The following is a 21,736-nucleotide window of genomic DNA, read 5'->3' as shown; positions in this document are numbered from 1 at the left end:
GCGTGAGCTGTTATAGAAACATAATATATAACTTCGTCGAGCATCTCTGCTCCATCCACCAAAGCAGAACTTCCTGGTGGCCAAACATTTTAATTCCGATTCCCATTCCAATTTCAACATGTCGGTCCATGGCCTCCTTCTGTGTCACAATTAGGCCATCCTCAGGGTGGAGGAACAACACCTTATATTCCGTCTGGGTAACCTCCAACCAGATGGCATGAATATTGATTTCTCCTTCCGGTAAAAAAATTCCCTCCCCCTCTCCTCAGCTTTTATTCCCCACTCAGGCCTCCTAACTCTTCTTACTTGCCTATCACTTCCTCCTGGGTCCCCTCCTCCTTCCCTTTCTCCAATGGTCCACTCTCCTCTCCTATCAGATCTCTTCTCCAGACTATTACCTTTCCCACCCACGTAACTTCACCTGTCACCTTCTAGCAATTTTCATTCCCCTCCCCCATCTTTTTATCCCAATGCCTTTCCCCTCTCTTTCCAATCCTGAGGAAGGGTTTCAGCCTGAAACATTCACTGCTTAGTCATTTCCATAGCTGCAGGAAACTTTGAATTCCCAGCACGTAAATGCAATTTTAAAGAACCTCTACTTCCTTCAGAGTCTGCGGAGATTTGGCATGACATCTAAAACATTGACAGATTTCTATGGATGTGTAGTGGAGAGTGAATTGATTGCTGCATCACAGCTTGTTATGAGAACACCAATGTCTTTGAATGGAATTATCCTACAGGTAGTGGGTTCAGCCCAGTACATAATGGGTAAAGCCCTCCCAGCCATTGAACATATCTACATGAAATACTGTTGTAGGAAAGCAGCACCCATCATCAGAGATCCTCACCACTCAAGGCTATGCTCCCTTCTCGTCGCTGCCATCAGGTTGAAGGTACAAGAGCCTCAGGACTCTCGCCACTGGGTTCAAGCACGATTACTACACCTCAACCATCAGGCTCTTGAATAAAAGGGGATAACTATACTCATTTGCCCATCAACCAATGATCTCACTTTAAGGGCTTTTTATCTCATTATCTTATGTTCTCATTACTTAATGCTATTTATTTATATTCGTATTTGCACACGTTGTTGTCTTCTATACTCTGGTTGATCTTTCCTTGATCCTGTCGTAGTTACTATTTTATAGATTTACTGAATATGCCCACAGGAAAATGAATCACAGGGTTGTATATGATGACACACAGTATACTGTATGTACTTCAATAATAAAATTTACTTTGACTTTGCCTCTGCTGAGTTCCTCCAGCATTTTGTGTATATTGCTTTGGATTTCCAGCATCTGCAGAATTTCTTGTGTTCAACATCGCCAAGGTTGGATGGATAGGAACTTTGGATAGAATGGTTCATTTAAGGCTAATACGGTTCAAACTTAAGGCACAGAATAATCACACCCCTTCCTTTAACATTGCTGATGAAGGGCTTGGGCCGGACAAGTCGACTGTTTATGCATTTCCATAGAAGCTGCCTGACCTGCTGAGTTCGCTCAGCATTTTATGTGCATTTCTTTGGATTTCCAGTATCTGCAGAATCTCTCATACTTATAACTTCCAATGTTTTCTCTCAACCTCGTGCCGCTGACAAAAGATTACTCTAAGTGGCAAGGAGAAGAGAGGAAAATAATTCCATTGCCTGATTTATTCCTGCTAGCTGCATCTCAGAGGGATTCCTTATAAAGCTAACAGATTGAGAGTGCATCAGAAGGATTACGTTCCAAGGTCTGATTTATTCATGCACTTAAAGGACCTTTTTGTTCTCCACCATAAATTCAGATCTAAAATTGAACAGAGCTCTCTGCGCTCAGCTGCATTGTGAATCCGTGCCAGCATGCGGTGAAAGCTACGCCCAAGACTCTTCACAGTTATGCAGAGTTGAAACTGTATTTTGAATGGTCTGGATGTGGGGCATATTTCCCTGCTCTGAGCAATGGTTGCGGGTAGTAATATAGATTAAGAAGAAAAAGATTTTCTTCCCACCTACTCCTCATAGGCAGACTTACGAGCCAGATGAATGCATTGTGCCTGCAATCTTCTAATGTATATTACAGGCAGACATGGCATGCTGCCAGTTGCACATTCAACTTGTTTGAAGGTGACATTCTGCAATGTGCAGTGCAGCTAAAAGTAAAGCCTTTTAAAATAAAATATCTGTTGTTTTTGGAGCTACAGAAAACAGAAAAATGGTAACTGGAGATTGCTTTGCCATTCCATAAAATTGTGGATGACTCTAAAAGTTCAAAGTAAATTTTATTATCAAATACTCGAGATTACCCAAGATTAATTCTCTTGCAGGCATTCAGAGTAGAACGAAAGTTACAATAGAATGTTCTGTGCTTTTCACTTTTCTTGGCTGTTTGTGAGGTTTGGGGGGGAAGTTTGATGTTTTTCTTTGAATGGGTTCCATGGTTTTCTCTGTTTCATGGCTGTCTATGGGAAGAGGAATCTCAGGGTTGTGTACTGCATACATTTGATAATAAATGTACTTTGAATATTTGAAAATCAATTAAAAACTACACACAAAGACAGAGTAGCACACAATATACAAATAAATAAATAGTACTCTATCATAATACCTTAATCCTAATCTCCCCCTCCCCCATATCCATTGATACATATTTCTGCCTGGCAATCTGCCTATATTCTTCTTAACTATATTCAGTAAATTGGCCCCTACAGCCTGCTATGGTAGAGACTTCCACAAATTCTCCATATGCTGGGTGAAGATATTTCTCTGGTACTCAGTGCTAAAGAGGCTTTCTCTTCAAGTTCGAGTTTAATTGTCATTCAGCCATACGTGAATACAACCAAAACGAAAAAGCGCTCCTCTGGAGCCAAGTTGGAAAACACAGTACCACAGTCCTATACAACACATATTGCACATATAAGACAGCAGCAAGCATACAGGCACACAAAATAAGTATAATATAGCCCAAGTCCCTGAGTGCTATGTCCTGTAGATTGATGGTGCACGGATGTTGTTGGCAAGAAGAAGCCCATAATAGTCAGATTATCATGTGCTATTACAATCCAGCTTGCCTTCCACTGAGCTCCTTGGTCTACATCCGTCAGCCAGGATAATCATCCTCCCCAAAGCAAATCTGATTCGAGCCGACAGAACTGTAAATATTTCAGTGAGACCTTCTAACACTCATTTAAACTGTAGAGAGTAGAGTGCAGGTTGGTATATATACGCACCAAAGACTTTTACACAATACTGCATTTGCCAACGGGGAGCAGAGAACGAGCCTGAAAATCTGGTGGGAGCAAACGATGTTGGGAATGGTAAGGGTAGAACCCTGCAGGAGGGGTGTGGGACAGGAGGCGAAGGTGGAGTGCCAGGGGTGGGAGGTGACGTGGGTGCAGGCACACCCAGCCCTGAGACACCCGGCAGGTTCATTTGATTCCAAACAATTGGTTTATTGTCTCTCTGGTGCTTCCTGTTCCCTCCCCTCTCCTTTCTCCTTTTCCCAACCACGACTTCCCTCTCCCTGCCCCCTTCCCACTCTCAGTCCACAATAGAGACCCAGATCAGAATCTGGTTTATCATCACTCACATGTCATGAAATTTGTTTTGTTTCTCGTGGCAGCAATACCGTGCAATACATAGGATTACTACAGTACTCTGCCAAAGTTTTAGGCACTCTAGCTCTATATATATATCTGTGCCTAACACTTATGCACATCTATTTTTATCACATGTACAGAGGGTGGCAGGGTAGTGTAGTGATTTGCAAAATGCTTTACAGTGCTAAATATAAGATCAGAGTTCAAGTTCCGCCATTCTCTGTAAGGAGTTTCAATATTCTCCCCGTTATCGATAGGATAAACCATGACTTTGTTTTCTGTACCAATAATTAAGGCATAATTGAAGGGATCAGTGGAAGAACTGTGGATCACTTGAACACTGAACATAGGCCACAGAGCAGTACAGTGGACTGCAGGCCCTTCAGCCCACAATGTTGTGCTGGCATTTCAACCTACTCCAAGATTAATCTAACCCTTCCTCCTACGTAGCCCTCGTTACCTATGTTCCTATCCAAAAGCTTCTTAAACGTCCTTAATGTATCTGCCTCCATCACCCCCAGCAGTGTGTACCATGTAGCCAAAGCTCTGTGTAAAAAAAAATTACCTATGACATACCCGCTATACTTACCCCAATTCACTTTAAAATTATGCCCCCTTGAATTAGTAATTTCTGCCCTGAGACAAAGTCTCTAACTGTCCACCCTATGTCTCTTATCATCTTTTACACCTCTATCACATCACCTCTCATCCTCCTTCGGTTCAGCAAGAAAAGCCCGACGTTGCTCAACCTATCCTCATAAGCCATGCTTTCTAATCCATGCAGCATCCTGGTAAATCTCCTCTGCACCTTCTCTAAAGCTTCCACATCCTTCATATAATGAGGTGACCAGAACAGTATTCCGAGTGTGATCCATCCAGGGTTTTATAGAGCTGCAATATTACTTCACAGCACTTAAACTCCATCCCCCGACTAATGAAGGCCAACATACTATACGCCATCTTAACCACCCAATCAACTTGCAAGCATGTTGAAGTATCTGAATATGTAGAATATCTTCAGCTTCAAGCTTTGATGTCAAACCGAATTACGAGATAAACCATTTTGCATTAAAGTTATCCCACATCAAGTGAAATGATCTTTCTGTAGTAACTTAGTATATTTAGTCTTCACCTTTTAACTCCTGATGCAAGCCTTCAGTTAATATGAAATGTTTTTGATGATTTCATAGAAGCAGCGAACCTCTTGTTAATTAACATAGGATTTGAATACCTTCACAGGTCCAGTTTTAGGTTAATGCAGACAAACTTGCTCTGATTAACCACCTCTTCCTTTAGAAGTTCCATGTATAGGATTAATACTTAAAAGCTAAGTTCAAAGTTCAAAGGACATATCTTATTCAAGTATCTATAGAGAATAAAACTCTGAGATTTGTCTTTCCGCAGGCAACTACAAAACAAAGATACACCATGGAACCCACTCCTAGGAAAACATCAAAAGCCAACGCACAAAAAAGAATAAATTGTGAAAATGGCAGAAAAACAAGTGACCAATGCATATCAAACATCAAACCAGAAGTACAGGAGTATTCAGTTCAGTGCCTCTAGCCAATGCAGACTGTACAGCTAGCCTTCACAGAAGCACTCCAGTTCTCACCAATCAAACCACTCAAAACCGCCAAAAATACAGAGCAACCAGAATCCAGAAACACATGCAACATGAACCTCAAAGTCCACCCCAAACAACTCCACAGCCGCGAGCCTCACCAATCAATCCTTGCAATGTGGCTCACAAGACTCCTGCACTTTCCTCCGACAGCAGCCAGCAAGAGGGAGAGGGAGCCTGGTCAAATGCAGGTAGGGGGTACCCAACACCTGCCCTCCGTTGCTCTTATCTTCGTCGATGCCTCAATTGGAGAGAAGCAATGGAGTCGATCATGTGCTTGTGGCCTGCATTCAGGTTTCCAGGCCTCCAGGCCACGAGGCCACATACTTTGCTCCCACACTCACCAAATCCTTTGGAGACAGCAACGAGCCAGCAATAATGCAAGACCGCCGATTCATTTTGCAACCCAAATGACATTACGTTGAAACAAAAAAGAAAATTGCATATGGTATTAATTGAGTTACTGATTCACTTTTGCCTGTCTTAAGCCACTGGTAATTACACATCCAAATATTGGTGCAGAAATATTTGCTCTATTACCGCAAAATCTTCATTTTTTTGGGCAAAGGATTTTAAACAGTTATAATAAACCTTCAACCCCACAAGCGCTTGCATGATTTTGCAAGTGTTAAATACAAAATACAAAAAAATTAGTTTCTTGAGGTTGTCATAACCGGGGTGCGGAGATGGTAGTAGGGATAAGCTCCCAATGGTGTGCATCTCAAATAGCCTCTGACAACCAAGTCCAGCTCCTGGCCTTCACATAGAACCGTTTCTACTGACAGGAGAAGGTGCAAAGGCAGGTTACTGGTGCCTTAAAAACCAGTTGCATTGGGCATATGGGGCTTGTCATGTAGGAGAAGGAAAACTCTGATCTCAAACCTCTGCTGCCTTGCAGCGATACCCACTCATGGGAAAGGCCATGGGAGTAAAGCTCGAGGAAGAATGGGGAACTGAAGTCCCTAAGGCAATCCTACATTGAGTTCAACACTGACTGGCAACTTCTGCAATGCCAGTGGTACCAAATCGTATCGGTCTCTGCCCGTCCTTTGCATTCAACAGCTGCACAGACAGGGGAGTCTACTGCATAAGCAACAGCTTGCTCACCATATTGTACTGCCCTGGCTTGCGCATAGCTAGGATGCAACATCCATGGTCGTTCCCAATCAATGGAGGGCCTCCCAATACAGAATTAACAGTGGACCCTCAAAGCGATTAAACTGGTAAGATGTAAATCTCAAAGTTAATGTGATCAAACATACACTTAGTTATGTTGACTATCTCTCCAACCAAAAGAATTAAAATGACAATCAACTATCTTAATCAGCTGAAAACCAGACTGCAAGGCAATGGGCAATCTGAGGTTTCACTTAAAAATACAAAAATAGCAGGCACAAAATATCAGAGGTTCAAATGTTCATTTATTAGCAAAGTATGTATGCAGTATACAACTCTGAGATTCGTCTTTTCCAGATAGCCATGAAACAAAGAGAAACAATGGAAGTCAGTTCGGAGAGAACAGCAAACCCACTGACATGATCATCGACCCCCCCCGCCAACCCCTTCCATCTGCACGAAACACAACAAGGACACTGACCCCCAAATCCCCTCCCCCTACACAAAGAACAATGAGAAAGAGTGCAAAAACACAGAACGTAAAAGCAATAAGACTGAAAATAGTCCATATCCATAGTCCGAAATCCATACATGGAAACCTCAGTAATATTCACCAGCATTATGAAGCAAACAGGAATGGCTAATAACATCAATCTGTGATTTTGCTTAACTGCTACAGGAAAATAATGAATGTGCTGTATTATCCAGGACTTCACATGATTAAACGATCAGCATTTCAGCTCTGTGCCAGCAGAACTACATGCAGTGGCCACTTTACGAGGTATACTTGCTCATTAATACAAATATCAAAACAGCTAAACATGAGGCAGCAATTCAATGCATGAAAGCATGCAGACATGGTCCAGAGGTTTCACTTGTTGTTCAGACCCAACATCAGCATGGGGAAGAAACGTGATCCAAGTCACTTTGACTGTGGAATGATTGTTCATGCCAGACAGGATTTACAGAGAATGGTGTGAAAAACACAATAAAATAATCCAGTGAGTGGCAGTTCTGTGGGAAAAAAATGCCTTGTTAACGAGAGAAGTTAGAGGAGAATGGCCAGACTGGCTCAAGCTGATAGGATGATGACAGTAATTCAGATAACCATGCGTAACAACGGTGGTGTACAGAAGAGCATCTCCGAACACACATGTTGAACCTTGAAGTGGATGGGCTACAGCAGCAGAAGACCAGACCAGGTTCTACTCCTGCGGCCATTTTATTAGGTACACTCCTGTACCTAATACAGTGGCCACTAAGTATAAATCTCAAAGATAGTACAATCAAATTTGTTGAGCTATGTTAAGCAAAGCACACAAAATGCTGGAGGAACTCAGCAGGTCAGGTAGCATCTATGGAAATGAATAAACAGTCGATGTTTTGGGCCGAGACCCTTCTTCAAGAATGGAAAGGAAGGGGGAAGATGCCAGAATTAAAAAGGTGGGCATGAGGGAAAGGAAGATAACTAGAATGTGACAGGTGAAGTCAGGTGGATGGGAAAGGTAAAGGACTGGAGAAGAAGGAACCTGAGAGGAGAGGAAAGCAGACTGTTGAAGAAAGGGGAGGAGGAGGGGATCCAGGGTGAGGTGATAGGCAGGTGAGAAGAGGTTAGAGGTTAGAGTGAGGAATAGAAGATGAGGTGAGGGGGAGAAATTTTTTTTTACCGGAATGAGAAATCGATATTCATGTCATTGGCTTGAGGGCCACCCATGAGTTGACATTGACTTTCTTCCAGCCAGAAGATTAAAAGGACAATCTCTATTTTAATCAACTGAAAATTGGACTGCGATGCAATGGGCAATCTGAGGTTTCACTTAAAAACAGAAAAATAGCAGGCACAAAGCATGAAGCAGCAAACAGAAATTGCCAATAGCATCAATCTGTTATTTTGCTTAACTGCGGCTGGAAAAAAAAATGAATATGCAGCATTATCCAGGACTCCACATGATTAAACGATCAGCATTTCAGTGTGCCAGCGGAACTACTTCAATGCCAAACAGCAAATCTTTGAGGCAATCTTTCAATATTGACAGTAAAATATAAGAGTTAGTCCGAAACAAGGCAGACATTTATACAGCAAATATCACCAAACACTGAGAAATTAAACTGACTTGATTATCAGACATTAATTAAATTAGATGGAATGCACAGGATCAGAAAAACCTGCAGTGGATTATAAACTCAGATCGCAGGCACCAGCCTGCTACAGTCAAGGACATCTTTAAAAGATGATGGTTCAAAATGGCAGCATCCATCATTAAGGACCCCAGCCACCTGGGATGTGCCCTCTTCTCATTTCCACATTCAAGGAGGAGCTACATGAGCATGAAGTCACACACTCAGTGTTTTAGAGAAACATCTTCCTCTCTGCCATCAGATTTCTGACAGTCAACAAGACTATAAGGTGTAGAAACAGAATAAGGCCATTTGTCCCATCTGGTCATTTTATCATGGCTTATCTATTTCTCTCTTGGTACCAATCTCCTGACTTCTCCCTGTAAACTTTTATGCCCCAACTAACCAAGAATCTATGTCTTAAATATACCCAATGACTTGGCCTCCACTGCAACCTGTGGCAATGAATTCCATAGCTTCACTACTCTCTGGCTAAAGAAATTCCTCCTCATCTCTGTTCTAAATGGTCGTCCTGCTATGCTGACACTGTGTCCTCTGGTCCTAGATCCCTCCCCGCCCCTCCCCCCCCCATGCACTGTCAAGACCTTTCAACATTTGATAGGATTCAATGAAATCCCCCCTCATTCTTCTGAATTCCAGTGAGTATGAGCCAGAGCCATCAAATGCCCCTCATATGAAAAGTCTTTCAATCCCAGACTCCTGTTTGTGAACCTCCTTTGAACCCTCTCCAATGTCAGCACATTCTTTCTGAGATAGGGGGCCCAAAACAACTCATAATACTCCAAGTGAGGCTTCACTTATGTATTATAAAGCCTCAACATTACAGTCCATGAATCCATGAACACAACTCCATTATTTTTACTGTTTTTGCAATGCTTGTTTTTAAAAATATATTTCTTATTATAATTTATGGTGCAGTGCAGTGCAAAAGACTTAGACACCCTAGATTTTTTTTATGGTTTCAGGTGGTATGGCCTCCACAGAGACCTGATCTCAACATAATCGAAGTTGTCTGGGATTACCTGTGGAGACAGAAACAAGTGAGACAGCCAAAGTCTGCAAAAGAACTGTGGCAAGTTCTCCAAGATGCTTGGAATGATCTACTAGCGAATTTTCTTATAAAACTTTTACGACAGCACACCTAAGAGAATTGATGCCGTTTAAGCGGCAAAGAGTGATCACACCAAATATGGATTTGGTTCAGGTTTTGGTACTGTTTTCTGCTCTTTACAGTAATTTTTTTGATATTTGGAAACTTCTCATTTCATTATTTTGTAAAGTACCTTCACTTTACAGATTTTTTTTACATGTGCCTAATGGTTACATTTGCATATTACTGTATATTCTTTGTATGGCAGTGTAATTCTGCCTCAAACCAACACATTTTGTGACATACAGTGCCTATAAAAAGTATTCACCCCCTCCCCCGAAAGTTTTCATGTTTAATTGTTTTACAACATTGGATCACAGTGGATTTAATTTGTTTTTTTGAACACTGATCAACAGAAAAAGACTTTCGTGTCAAAGTGAAAACAGATCTCTACAAAATGATCTAAATTAAATACAAATATAAAACACAATAATTGATTGCATAAGTCTTCACCCCCTTTAATATGACACTCCAAATCATCACTGGTGCATGGCTTTACAAGTCACATAATTAGTTAAATGGGGATCATCTAGGTGCAGTCAAGGTGATTCAATTGATTGTAGTAAAAATATCCTTGTATCTGGAAGGTCCAACTGCTGGTGAGTCAGTATCCTGGCAAAAACTACAGCATGAAGACAAAAGAACTCTCCAAGCAATTTTGTGAAAAGGTTACTGAAAAGCACAAGCCAGGAGACGGATGCAAGAAGATTTCCCTAGGTCACCAAATATCCCTTGGAGTACAGTTAAGGCAATCATGAAGAAAGGGAAAGAATATGGCACAGCTGTAAATCTGCCTAAAGCAGGTCATCCTCAAAAAATGAGTGACCATGCAAGAAGGGGACTGGTGAGGGAGGCCACCAAGAGACCTATGACAACTCTGAAAGAGTTACAAGCTTCAGTGGCTGAGATGGGAGGGACTGTGCATACAACTGTTGCCTGGGTGCTATGGTCTGATGAAACCAAAATTGAATTTTTCGGCCATCAGACTGAACGTTACGTTTGGCATAAGCCAAACACTGCACATCATCAAAGACACCCCATCCCTACCGTGAAGCACGGTGGTAGCTGCATCATGCCTATGCTTCTCTGCAGCAGACCCTGGGTGGCTTGTGAAGGTAGAGGGTAAAACAAATGCAGCAAAATACAGGAAATCCTGGAGGAAAACCTGATGCAGCCTGCAAGAGAATTGTGACTTGGGAGAAGATTTGTTTTCCAGCCAGTCAATAACCCCAAGCATAAAGCCAAAGCTAGATAGGAATGACTTAAAAACAACAAAGTGAATGTCCTAGAGTGGCCAAATCAGAGTCCAGACCAAAATACAATTGAGAATTTGTGGCTGGAATTGAAAAGGGCTGTTCACCCACGATCCCCATGCAATCTGACAGAGCTCGAGCAGTTTGTAAAGTAGAATGGGAAAAATCTCAATGTCCAAATGTGCAAAGCTGATAGAGACCTATCCACACAGACTCAAGGCGTCATTTGCTGCCAAAGGTGCATCTACTAAATACTGACTTGAAGGGGTGAGTAATTATGCAGTCAATTATTTTGTGTTTAATAATTGTAATAAATTTAGACCAATTTGTAGAAATTTGTTTTCACTTTGACACGATAGAGTCTTTTCTGTTGATCAGTGTCAAAAGAGTCAAATTAAATTCACTGTGATTCAATGTAGCAAAACAATAAAGCATGAACACTTCCAAGGGATGTGAACACTTTTTGTAGGCACTGTACGTCAGTGATGATAAACCTGATTCTGACTCTGAGCTTACACATTAAACTAAGCAATTACAGAGGTTCCTACATCCAGAACTCTGATGACAACGCAGCAAACTATTCCAGCATACAAATGCACTATTTCATGAATCATCTGATCAGTGTGTGTTTGTTTCTTGCAACTACTCTCTGAAATGTCCAGCAAGCCTTTTACCTCAAAGGCAACGAGGACAAACAATAAACGTTGGTGCTGCCTGTGACACCTACATCCCAGAACTGAACACAAAGCAATGTTCTACTGTGTGCTTCTTGCTAGGATTACAGTGATGAGTGTGTACCACAGTGCGGCTCATTTCTTTTGTTTGAGTTGGACAGTGCTGATAAGTGGTGCTGGTGGTCCTTTTGAGTCCAATGATAACAGGAAACCTGTATGGAAGTTTTAGAGTGGAAAAGCCACTGCAATGGGGCTGTTCCACTTTCTTGACCTCTGAAGTGTGAATCCAATGGTACGAATGAGTGTCACAAACAGGGGTCCTCCTTGGTTGCAGTGGATGTCCATGACATCTTCTGTCTTTTGTCATGCCTTACTGCTTTCCCTCATCAGGGAGGGGAAGAAGCCAGAATAAGAAGGTGGGAGTAGGGAGAGGATTACAAGCAGGCAGATGATAGATGAGACCAAGGAATGGAGGAGGTTGGGGAAGGGGTAATGAAGTGATTTTTTGTGATTTAATGTTGGGGGGAGGTAAGCAGTGGACTGGAAGGGACGGTAAACACAAGAGATTCTGCAGATGTTGGAAATCATGAGTAAAACACACAATATGCTGAAGGAACTTGCTAGGTCTATGAAGAGGAATAAAGAATCGAAGTTTTGTGCCAAGATCCTTCATCAGGACTTGAAAGGAAGAGGGAAGAAGCCAGAATTTAGTATGTGGCACCATTATGAACAAGTTATCCAGATTAAGGCAGATTGCACTTGCCAGGGGCAAGATGCATCAAGACTGCAAGAGGTGGTGGAACTCATTCTTGGTTCTTGGTTCTTGATCCTCCAAAATATTCCGCATGGAATTTAAACTGGAGGTGGGTAGGCTTAAGAAGGAGATTTTTGAAGAAGAAATTTTTCCCCAGTCTTTTGCAGTTTGCTGGAAGGGACACACAAATTTGTGAAGAATTCTATATTGCTGTGCTAATTTCAGCAGCATGTATACTAAAATTTTGAATGGTACAGAGAAGATGAGCATGCAAAGATGACACAACAATTGGTGAAGCATTCCATATTTTAGGCGTGGGACAGTAGTGTAACGCTTTACAATGCCAGCATCCCCAATTCAATTTCTGCTGCTGTCTTTAAGGACTTTGTACATTCACCTCATGATTCTGTGAGTTTCCTCTGGGTCAGGGTTCTAACCTGGGGTCCACAGACCTCCATGGCATAAAAAAGGTTGGGAACCCTGCTCTCGGTGTTCCGGTTTCCTCCCGAACTCCAAAGAGGTACGGGCTAGGGTTAGTGAGTTTTGGGCATGCTATGTTGGCGCCAGAAGCATGGTGACATTTGCAGGCTGCCCCCAGCACATTCTCAGACTGTGTTGGCTACTGACTCAAATGATGCACTTCACCGTATATTTCGATGTTTCGAGGCATGTGACAAATAAAGCTAATTTTTGTCTTTCATCTTTAAACTTCTGGGATACAGTTATCAATTGTCAAATAGTTGATGAGGTGCAAAGAAAAGCCCTATTTGATAAAGGACAAGAAGTTCTCCAGACATACACCACAACAGCTGTTACGCGAAACACTGGTAATGGTCTGTAGCCTGCAATGATTAAACAAAAGTGTCCATGATTAATTGACACTTTACAGTGCAAAGTGTAATATAAACACTGCTTTTTCTCCCTGTTGCAACTCTCAAGATTGCCAGAACAATGCAAAGTGCTGAAGGAATATACATGTTCCTAAAAAAAACACTGCTAGTATTTACATAGAGCATGTAATGTTACATAGAACACAACATAACAACACTACATCCTTCCCCATTCTGACTTCCTTTGTATTTATATCCTTTTATAAAATTGTAAAATCATGAGATTAGTTCAGCTTTGGTTGTCACATGTACATATTTACAGCTCGGGTGCCTAGGACTTTTGCACAGTATTATATTTGTCACCATGGAGCAGAGAACGAGTCTGTAAATCTGGCAGGAGCAAAGGATGTTAGGAATGGTGAGGGAGAGCACGAGAAAAGGGGTGTGGGGCATGTGGCTGGGAAGGAGTGCGAGGGGCTGGGGTGGTGCCGGTGCAGACTTCCAACCTGACGCCGCGAACATTAACTTCTCGCACTTTGGTAATTGCCCCTCCCCCTCTTTCACCATTCCCCATTCCTGTTTCCCTCTCTCATCTTATCTTCCTACCTGACCATCACCTCCCTCTGGTGCTCCTCCTCCTTCCCTTTCTTCTGTGGTCTTCTATCTACTCCTATCAGATTCCCCCTTCTCCAGCCCCATATCTCTTTCACCGATCAACCTCCCAACTCTTCACTTCAACCCCTCCGCACTCCTGCTTTCACCTATCACCTACCACTTCACGGTATCTCTTTGTCTGACCAACATGCTATTGCATTTGTTACACTGATAGCTAGGAGGGCCATGTTGTTGAAGTGGAAGGATACATCGGCTCCCATTTTGTCACAAGGGTTCTCTCAAGTGATGCTATGTCTTAGTTTGGAGAAAATTAGAAGTTGAACTTTTGAACCTATGTTTGATTTTGAGAAAAGATGGGGTTCATTTGCTCGTTACTGTCACTTGAGTTAATTGTTAGATTTCCTCCACGATCTAATTGTAAATTTTTGGTACATTTTTTTTCTTGCTGGTGGTTTGATGTTTATCTTTAGAAGCTTTTTGTATGACGCATGGCTCTGGGGTTGAACACCTAATGATTTTTTTTCCTCACTTTTCCTTGCTTAGGAGGGTTTTTTTTCTCTTTTTTTGTCACAACATTTTTTCAATCTTTAAAACAATGTTTTTTTTCTTGAGACATTGTAAGTGTTGCCTACTTCAGTGTACTCTTGTTAATTCTGGATAATAATAATAAAAAGATTTGAAAAGAAAGGGATGTCTTGCTGAGGCATATCATTGCCATTTCATTCTCAATATGTGCCCCCCACCTCATCCACCCCACCTCAATTGCAGAAGAGTTATATTTGTGTTTGCAGCTGATGAAAACTTCTACCAAAAAGGTTTCATCATTCAGTACTGTCAAGAGACAGCATTTGTCAGAAAGGGTATGTGTCAAGTGTAATTTCCACCTGTGTATTTCAGATCCACTGATGGCATTCACCAGCAGATCCAAATGGCAACCTCTCAGCTGAATGCTGATTGCCGTAATTCGACAGATTAATTGTTTTGTGTTTTCCAACACAACACATGGCAAGGTTCCAAATGTGGAACTAAAATCTTCCCAGTTTATTTAATAGATTGGAAATTTTGTTTCAACAGACAGAAACTATTCAGAAAAAAATCAATCTGAAAAAGAATGCAGACAAAGCCCAAAATAAATTTATTTCAGCCGGATTGAAATCTGTGTCTATCAATTTATTGTGGACTAGACTTGGCTTACTTACTGATTTCTCCAAGTTCACAGAACATGCAAACAAATTCTCTTATCACTGCTGCCATCGGGAAGGAGGTACTGGAGCCTTAGGTCACACACCACCAAGTTCAGGAACAGTTATTACTCTTCAACCATCAGGCTCCTGAACCATTGTGGATAACTTCACTCACCTCAGTTCTGAACTGATTCATGAACCCCTGGACTTACTTTCAGGGACTCTACATCTCATGTTCTCAGTATTATTTATTTAATTAATTAATATTTGTGGGGTTTTTTTTGTATTTGCACAATGTCTTCTTTTGCACATTGGTTGTTTGTCAGTCCTTGTGTGTAGTTTTTCATTAATTCTATTGTATTTCTTTGTTCTACTGTGAATGCCTGCAAGAAAATGTATCTCAGAGTAGTATATGCTGACATATAGTATGTACTTTGAAAATCAAGATTCTTTGAACCTTGAACTTCAAAACAGCACATTCTAGAAGCATTTCCCTCCATTTCCATTTCACCCACTTCCTCATGCATATTGGTGCATGAGCGCCGATTACGAACGTGCACATCTTTAAACTACGCTGTCACTCTGTATGCTGTTAATCTTTTTATCAAGAATGATGAAAATATGGAGAGATGGTAAATCATCCTGGATTTTGAGGTCCAGGTTGTCCAATTATTAAGATTCAGATTTATTTCTATTTATCACATGTCCATCTACACATACAGTGAAATGTGTCATTTGTGTTAATAACCAACATACCCAAGGGTGTGCTGGGGGCAGCCCACGAGAGTCACACACATTCCTGGACTGAAAGAGCGTGCCCACAGAACACAACAAGCAACAAAACAGCACCAGAACAAGCCCCGTTCCTCCTTCCCACCCTCCCACACACATAGTCCTCTAACTCCAAGACAGTCTGTATTTGTCAGCCTCCAGCGGAGTCAGATTTGGACACAGACACGATTACTGAGTTAAAGAGGCACTTAGAGAGATGCCACCTACTCAGGCACATACACAAGCAACACGCACAAAATGCTGGTGGAATGCAGCAGGCCAGGCAGCATCTGAAGGATGAAGTACAGTTAATGTTTTGGGCCGAGACGGTCTCGAGCCGAAATGTCGACTGTACTTCTTCCTATAGATGCCGTCTTGCCTTCTGCGTTCCACCAGCATTTGGTGTGTGTTGCTTGGATTTCCGGCACCTGCAGATTTTCTCGTGTTTGCAGGCACATACACATACAAGTTATGCACTTGCCATTAGCAATGTGCAGTAAGATCACAGGATATTGGTGTAATAGTAGTCTGGGGCATCACGTAGTGTACAACACTATTCCAACTCAGCATCCTTGGAGTTCAGTTCCACTGCCGTCCCTAAGAGTTTGTATGTTCTCTCCGTGACCACATGGGTTTCCTCCCACATTCCAAAGACGGACCGGTTAGTAGATCATTGTAAAAATTGTCCTATTACTACGCTAAGGTTAAATAGGTGGGTTTGCTGGGCAGTGCAGCTCATTGGGCTGCATGTCTAAATACAAATAAATAAATACATAAACAAGCAAATAAATAAACTTTGCTGCCTTTGTAACTGCTGCATGAAATAAAATAATCTGGTGGTTTATCGCTTGCTGTTTTCTGTTTTGTTGTACTCTGTGCCGTTGTGTTGTTTGTTTTGCAGAGCATTGTGGGTATGCTTATCTTGTGCTGGAAGCATGGTGACACTTGTGGGCTGCCCCCAGCATTCCCGTGGGTGCGTTGTTAACGCAAATGATGCATTTCACTGAACGTTTCAAAGTGCACTTGATAAATAAACTTGAATTTGAATCTTGAATCTCAATCCAAATTTTCCAAGCATGGGTAAGTAGAAAGAAAACTGCCCAACATTGGCAGCACATAGATTGCAGTCACTCAGACCATGAAAAGGCGATTCTGGAAAGTGGAAAAATTCCAAACAGTTGAAGTAATCCAAACCAATGAAGCAATGAAGAAAGAGCATTGCATCGTTCCCTCTTCACCTGGCAGTGCTCAGTATTAATCAAGGATATTTTTAACAAGTTCATTCTATCCACTTCTATCAGTGTGCATTCAAAGGCAACTCTGACTATAAATGTCACATAAAAATCTGAAATTAAGGAACTTGCCAGTTTACCGGCTTCAGCCCTAACCATCTCCAGCAGTTGTTGAAATTGCTTCCCTCAGAAGCAGTAGAGTTCAACAGATGACTTGCATTATGAGTTATAACTTCAGGCAGTTAATTTCAAGAAAAAAACATATTCAATAGACCACTCTATTAGGATGTAAGCACTGAATTTTTTGTTAATTTACTTTTGAGGATACAGAGCATATCCATTCAGCTCACTAGGTGCATGCTGGTTTCCAACTGTGCAATCCTATCAGTCCTTCTTTTCCTCTCCTTATTTCCCTATAACCCTGCAAACGACGGGTGTAGACAGGATGAATGCATGCAGGTTATTCTCCTCAGTTTGGGTGAATTAGAACTGGAGGTAACTCTTTCACTCCTTCTCTTCTCCTCTCCTGACCATAACTTCCCTTTGGTTCCCCTCCTCCTTCCCTTTTCTCCCATGGTCCACTCTCCTATCAGATTCCTTCTTCTTCAGCCCTTTACCTCTTCCACCTACCTTCCCCCTCACCTGATCTCACCTATCACCTGCCAGCTTGTGCTCCTTCCCCTCCACTACCTTATTCTGGGTTCCGCCCCCTTCCTTTCCAGTCCTGTTGAAGGACCTCAGCTCAAAACATTGACTGTTTATTTCTCTCTGTAGACACTGCCTCACCTACTGTGTTCCACTGGAGGTCAGAGGTTTAGCGTGAAAAACAAAATATTTCAGAGGAACATTCAGAGGGTGGCACGAGTGTGGAACAAGCTGCCAGCAGAGGTTCATTGGTAACATTTAAGAGAAGTTTGGATAGGTACGTAGATGAAAGAGTTATGATCTGAGTGCATCTAGATGGGACACGGTAGAAAACTAGGTTGGCATGGATTAGATGGGCCAAGAGGCCTGTTTCAATGCTTTAATCCTCTATAATTTATTGTCTTCCATATGTTAATCAGCTCCCCTTTGATTCTTTTTCCAATCATCTACATGATTTACAGTGGCCAGTAAATCTACCAGACTGGCTGTGTGATGCAGGAGGAAACAGAAGCCTCTGAGGAGAAATCAAGTGGTCATAGAGGGGGTGGGGAGCTTGGATGTCATCACTTAGCACCTGGTCATCAGATTGGAGGGAGGTGTAGACTTGACTGCTGTGTCTTTGCACCACTCTTTGTGTTCCATACCCAGAGGGCCATGAGCCAGTCCTCATTGGAGGATTAGCAGTGGAAACGGTCAGCAACTTTAAATTCCTCCGTGTTATTACCTTGGAGGATCTGTCCTGGATTCAGCACGTAAGTGCAATTATGAAGAAAGCAAGGTAGTGCCTCTGCTTCCTTCAGAGTTTGCGGAGATTCGTAACATCTGAATAATAAGCTTCAGATAATAATCAAGCTTCTATAGATGTGTGGTGGAGAGCATATTGACTGGCTGCATCTTAGCCTGGTATGGAAACACCAATACTCTTGAATGGAAAGTCCAATAAAAAGTCTTGGATTTGGCCCACTTCATCACAGGTACAGCCCTCCCAACGATTGAGCACATCTACATGAAACACTGTCACAGGAAAGCAGCATCCATCATCAGGGAAGAATGCAAACTCACATAAATGGTAATCACTAATTCCTTTGAGGCACACTGCATTTTTGGTCAGTGAAAAGCATTCTTTGTACTCTATGATTCAGTTACGTAAGGTGTATATTTAAAGATATTGTTTAAAAAGATTGTGGTTTCAAAACTGGCTTGCACTGTGCCTGTTTCCTCCAGGTGCTCCAGTTGCCTCCCACAGTCCAAAGACACACGGGTCCGTGGGTTAATTAGCCACGTGGGTGTAATCAGGCAGCTTGGGCTCGTTGGACAGGAAGGGTTTGTTCCTGTGCTGTATCTCTAAATAAATAAAATGAATCTCAGAGTTGTGTGCAGAATCCCCGTATCCTAACTTGTCCTCATAGTTCTTAGTCACATTTCATTCAGCAGTTAAGCATTAATCTGGAGAGGATGCAGATGGGTAGGAGTAAACCAGCAGACTGTTCTATTGATCAGACCATAAAACATAGGAGCAGAATTAGGCCATTTGGCCCCCTGGGTCTGCTGCACTATTCCATCATGGCTGATTTACTTTCCCTCTCAACCCCTTTCTCCTGCCTTCTCCCTGTACCCTGTTGCACCCTGACTAATCAAGAACCACTAGGTTACCCCAATAACTTGGCCTCCGCAGCTTCAATGAACTCCACAGATTCACCCCGCTCCTGTTAAAGAAATCCTCTGTTCTAAAGCAGTGATGTTCTCAATCTCATGATTTTCATTAATTTTAATGCCCGCTCGCTAATAAAGTGCACTCAAAATGGAAGGCCTCAGCAGAGGATCAGTAGAAGATGCAGAGGGCTGCAACTTCAGCCAGCTCCATCGTACGCACTAGCGTCCCCAGCACTGAGGACGTCTTCAAACAACGGCCCCTCTAATTTCTTTTTTAAAAGCTGCGCGGACCAACCATTGCTCTGAGCAGGAAATTTTTACATGGTCTGAAAACTGCATGGCACTTTAAACATTTAAGTATTAAGAAACTTCCAGCTGCACAGCAACAAAGCCCTTGTGCACGGGAGCATTTCAGTTACTGCGCCACCATGTACCTGCACAGCTTCAAAAGGCAATGCCTCAAAACAGCAGAACCTAACACTAAGGACCTCCATCACCCAGGACTCGCCATATTCTCACTGCTACTATTAAGGGAGAGGTACAGGAGCCTGAAGACACACAGTCAATATTTTAACAACATTTTATTCCCCTCAACCATCAGATTTCAACCTGTTTGGAGTTTGCAGGTTCTCCCCATGACCATGTGGGTTTCCTCTGGGTGCTCCAGTTTCCTCCCACATTACAAAGATGTCCAAGTTAGATAGTAAGTTTTAGGGATGCTACGTTGGTGCTGGAAACGTGATGACACTTGTAGCCTTCCCCCAGAACATCCTCAGATTCTGCTGGTCATTGTCACATACAACGCATTTCACCGTATGGTTTGATGTTTCAATGTACACAGACATTTCTCTTATACATACATATTAAAATGCATGATATCCCACAAGTGCTGTAGGTGGCATGGCAGTGTAGTAGTTAGCACAACACTTTACAGTACAGGCGAACTGGTTCATCTCCTGCCACCGCCTGTCAGGAGTCTGTACATTCGCTCCATGACCACGTGCTTTCCTCTGGGTGCTCCAGTTTCCTCCCACAATCCAAAGAAGTACTGGTTGGTAGGTTAATCAGTCATTGTAAATTGTCCCGTGATTAGGCTAGGATTAAACAGGGATTGCTGAGCAGCACGACTTGGAGGGCCAGAAGGGTCTATTCCACATGAATCTCAGTAAAAATAAATAAAATAGATTCTATTTCACTTCAGTTGCAAGACTCCTGTGGCAAACATCCCACCCTGCAAAAACTCATTTCAGGGAGGTAGCACCATCAATTTGCAGGAGACTTCCGGGAGAGGTGGGATGTCTGCAATAGAGTAGCTCCTTAGCAGCTAGCCAGCTAGTTTAAATAACGTTAGCTATGCTAATGAACGAATGACACCTGTTAAACTCACCTCAACATGTCTTTTACAGTCTTAACCCACCATGGGCAATAGAGAAGTCACTGTTGCAAACAGCACAGCGAGAAATACTGTCATTATTTTTGACCCCTATTAGGCAGGGGTGCACTTTAGTGTAGTCCGGGGTGACGTGCGTTTTATATTTTTTTTTTGGAATACTCTGCCATGGCGCATCCTCTATCTCGCTCGTGCTGTCTCCCTCATGGTTGCTCTTGCTTGCTTTCTCTCTCGCGCTTTCGCTTGCTCTCGTGCTCTCGCTTGCTTACTCACGCTCCTTCACTCTCAAAAAAAATTGATTTCCATGATATTATATATAATTTGTGGGCATCAGAGAGCCACTATTAATATGCGGGAGACTCCCGGAACTTCCAGGAGAAGTGGGATGTCTGCTGTGGACAACATGGAACTGCTATAATATGTATGGATCTTTACAGGATTAGTCTGAAAGAATATTAAATAAAGAAGAGAGGATGAAACATGATGTTCTTCTGTTCCATGATCATGTAAAAAAATTCTAGGATTTATGTTACAATCATTTAATGCACAAGAAAATTTTAATTGTCATCTAATGTCATTTTTTATCTATTTAAAATCACTCCTGAAATGAACTTCCAGATTATCAGCAGTCGTCACTTACATTTTTTTCCACCTTACAGAAGGACACATGTTTTGGAAGAGAGAGGCTCTAATTGACTTTCTTGTCACCAGTGTACTGCCGCAGAACGTGGACAGCAATTTACTATGCTGAACACCTCGACTGTGAGAAGCTTTCTGATGTGAGGTAGGGACTGAAGCACTCAGAGAGAATTCTGATCTACATCTGGATGAGAGATATGTCTGCCAGCAGTCGTGATTGAAGCCAATATGTTGAGCTGTTCAAAAATGTCCCAGTCTTCAGTACTGACAGTACCCTTTCCTTGATGAACATGGTAGACTCGCAAATGTCACAAGTAACACATTTCCACATTTCAGGCATGCAAATATCATCTGCTGGTTCCACACTGATAGCATTTAAGAATCTCTGGAGGAGAAATCGGATCATTTCAGTTCCCATTATCTATACCCTTGAAGGGATTTCTTTTACTGCTTCTGAATTGTTGAGCATTGGATGATTTTTATTG

General features: G+C 42.1%; 1 protein-coding gene and 1 pseudogene across 7 annotated transcripts in view; one reads left to right on the top strand and one right to left on the bottom strand.

The window, feature by feature from the left end:
• Nucleotides 1-21,736, bottom strand: part of LOC140212421 (RNA-binding motif, single-stranded-interacting protein 3) — a 1,294,896-nt gene that overhangs the window by 134,963 nt on the left and 1,138,197 nt on the right. The gene's annotated exons all lie outside the window — the stretch shown is intronic.
• On the top strand, nt 12,505-12,603 carry LOC140212674 (U6 spliceosomal RNA; annotated as a pseudogene).

Source organism: Mobula birostris, chromosome 19 (assembly GCF_030028105.1).
Source record: "Mobula birostris isolate sMobBir1 chromosome 19, sMobBir1.hap1, whole genome shotgun sequence".
Classification (NCBI taxonomy): Eukaryota; Metazoa; Chordata; class Chondrichthyes; order Myliobatiformes; family Myliobatidae; genus Mobula; species Mobula birostris.
Note: the sequence above shows the minus strand (reverse complement) of the source record. Positions and strands in the feature narration are given on the sequence as shown.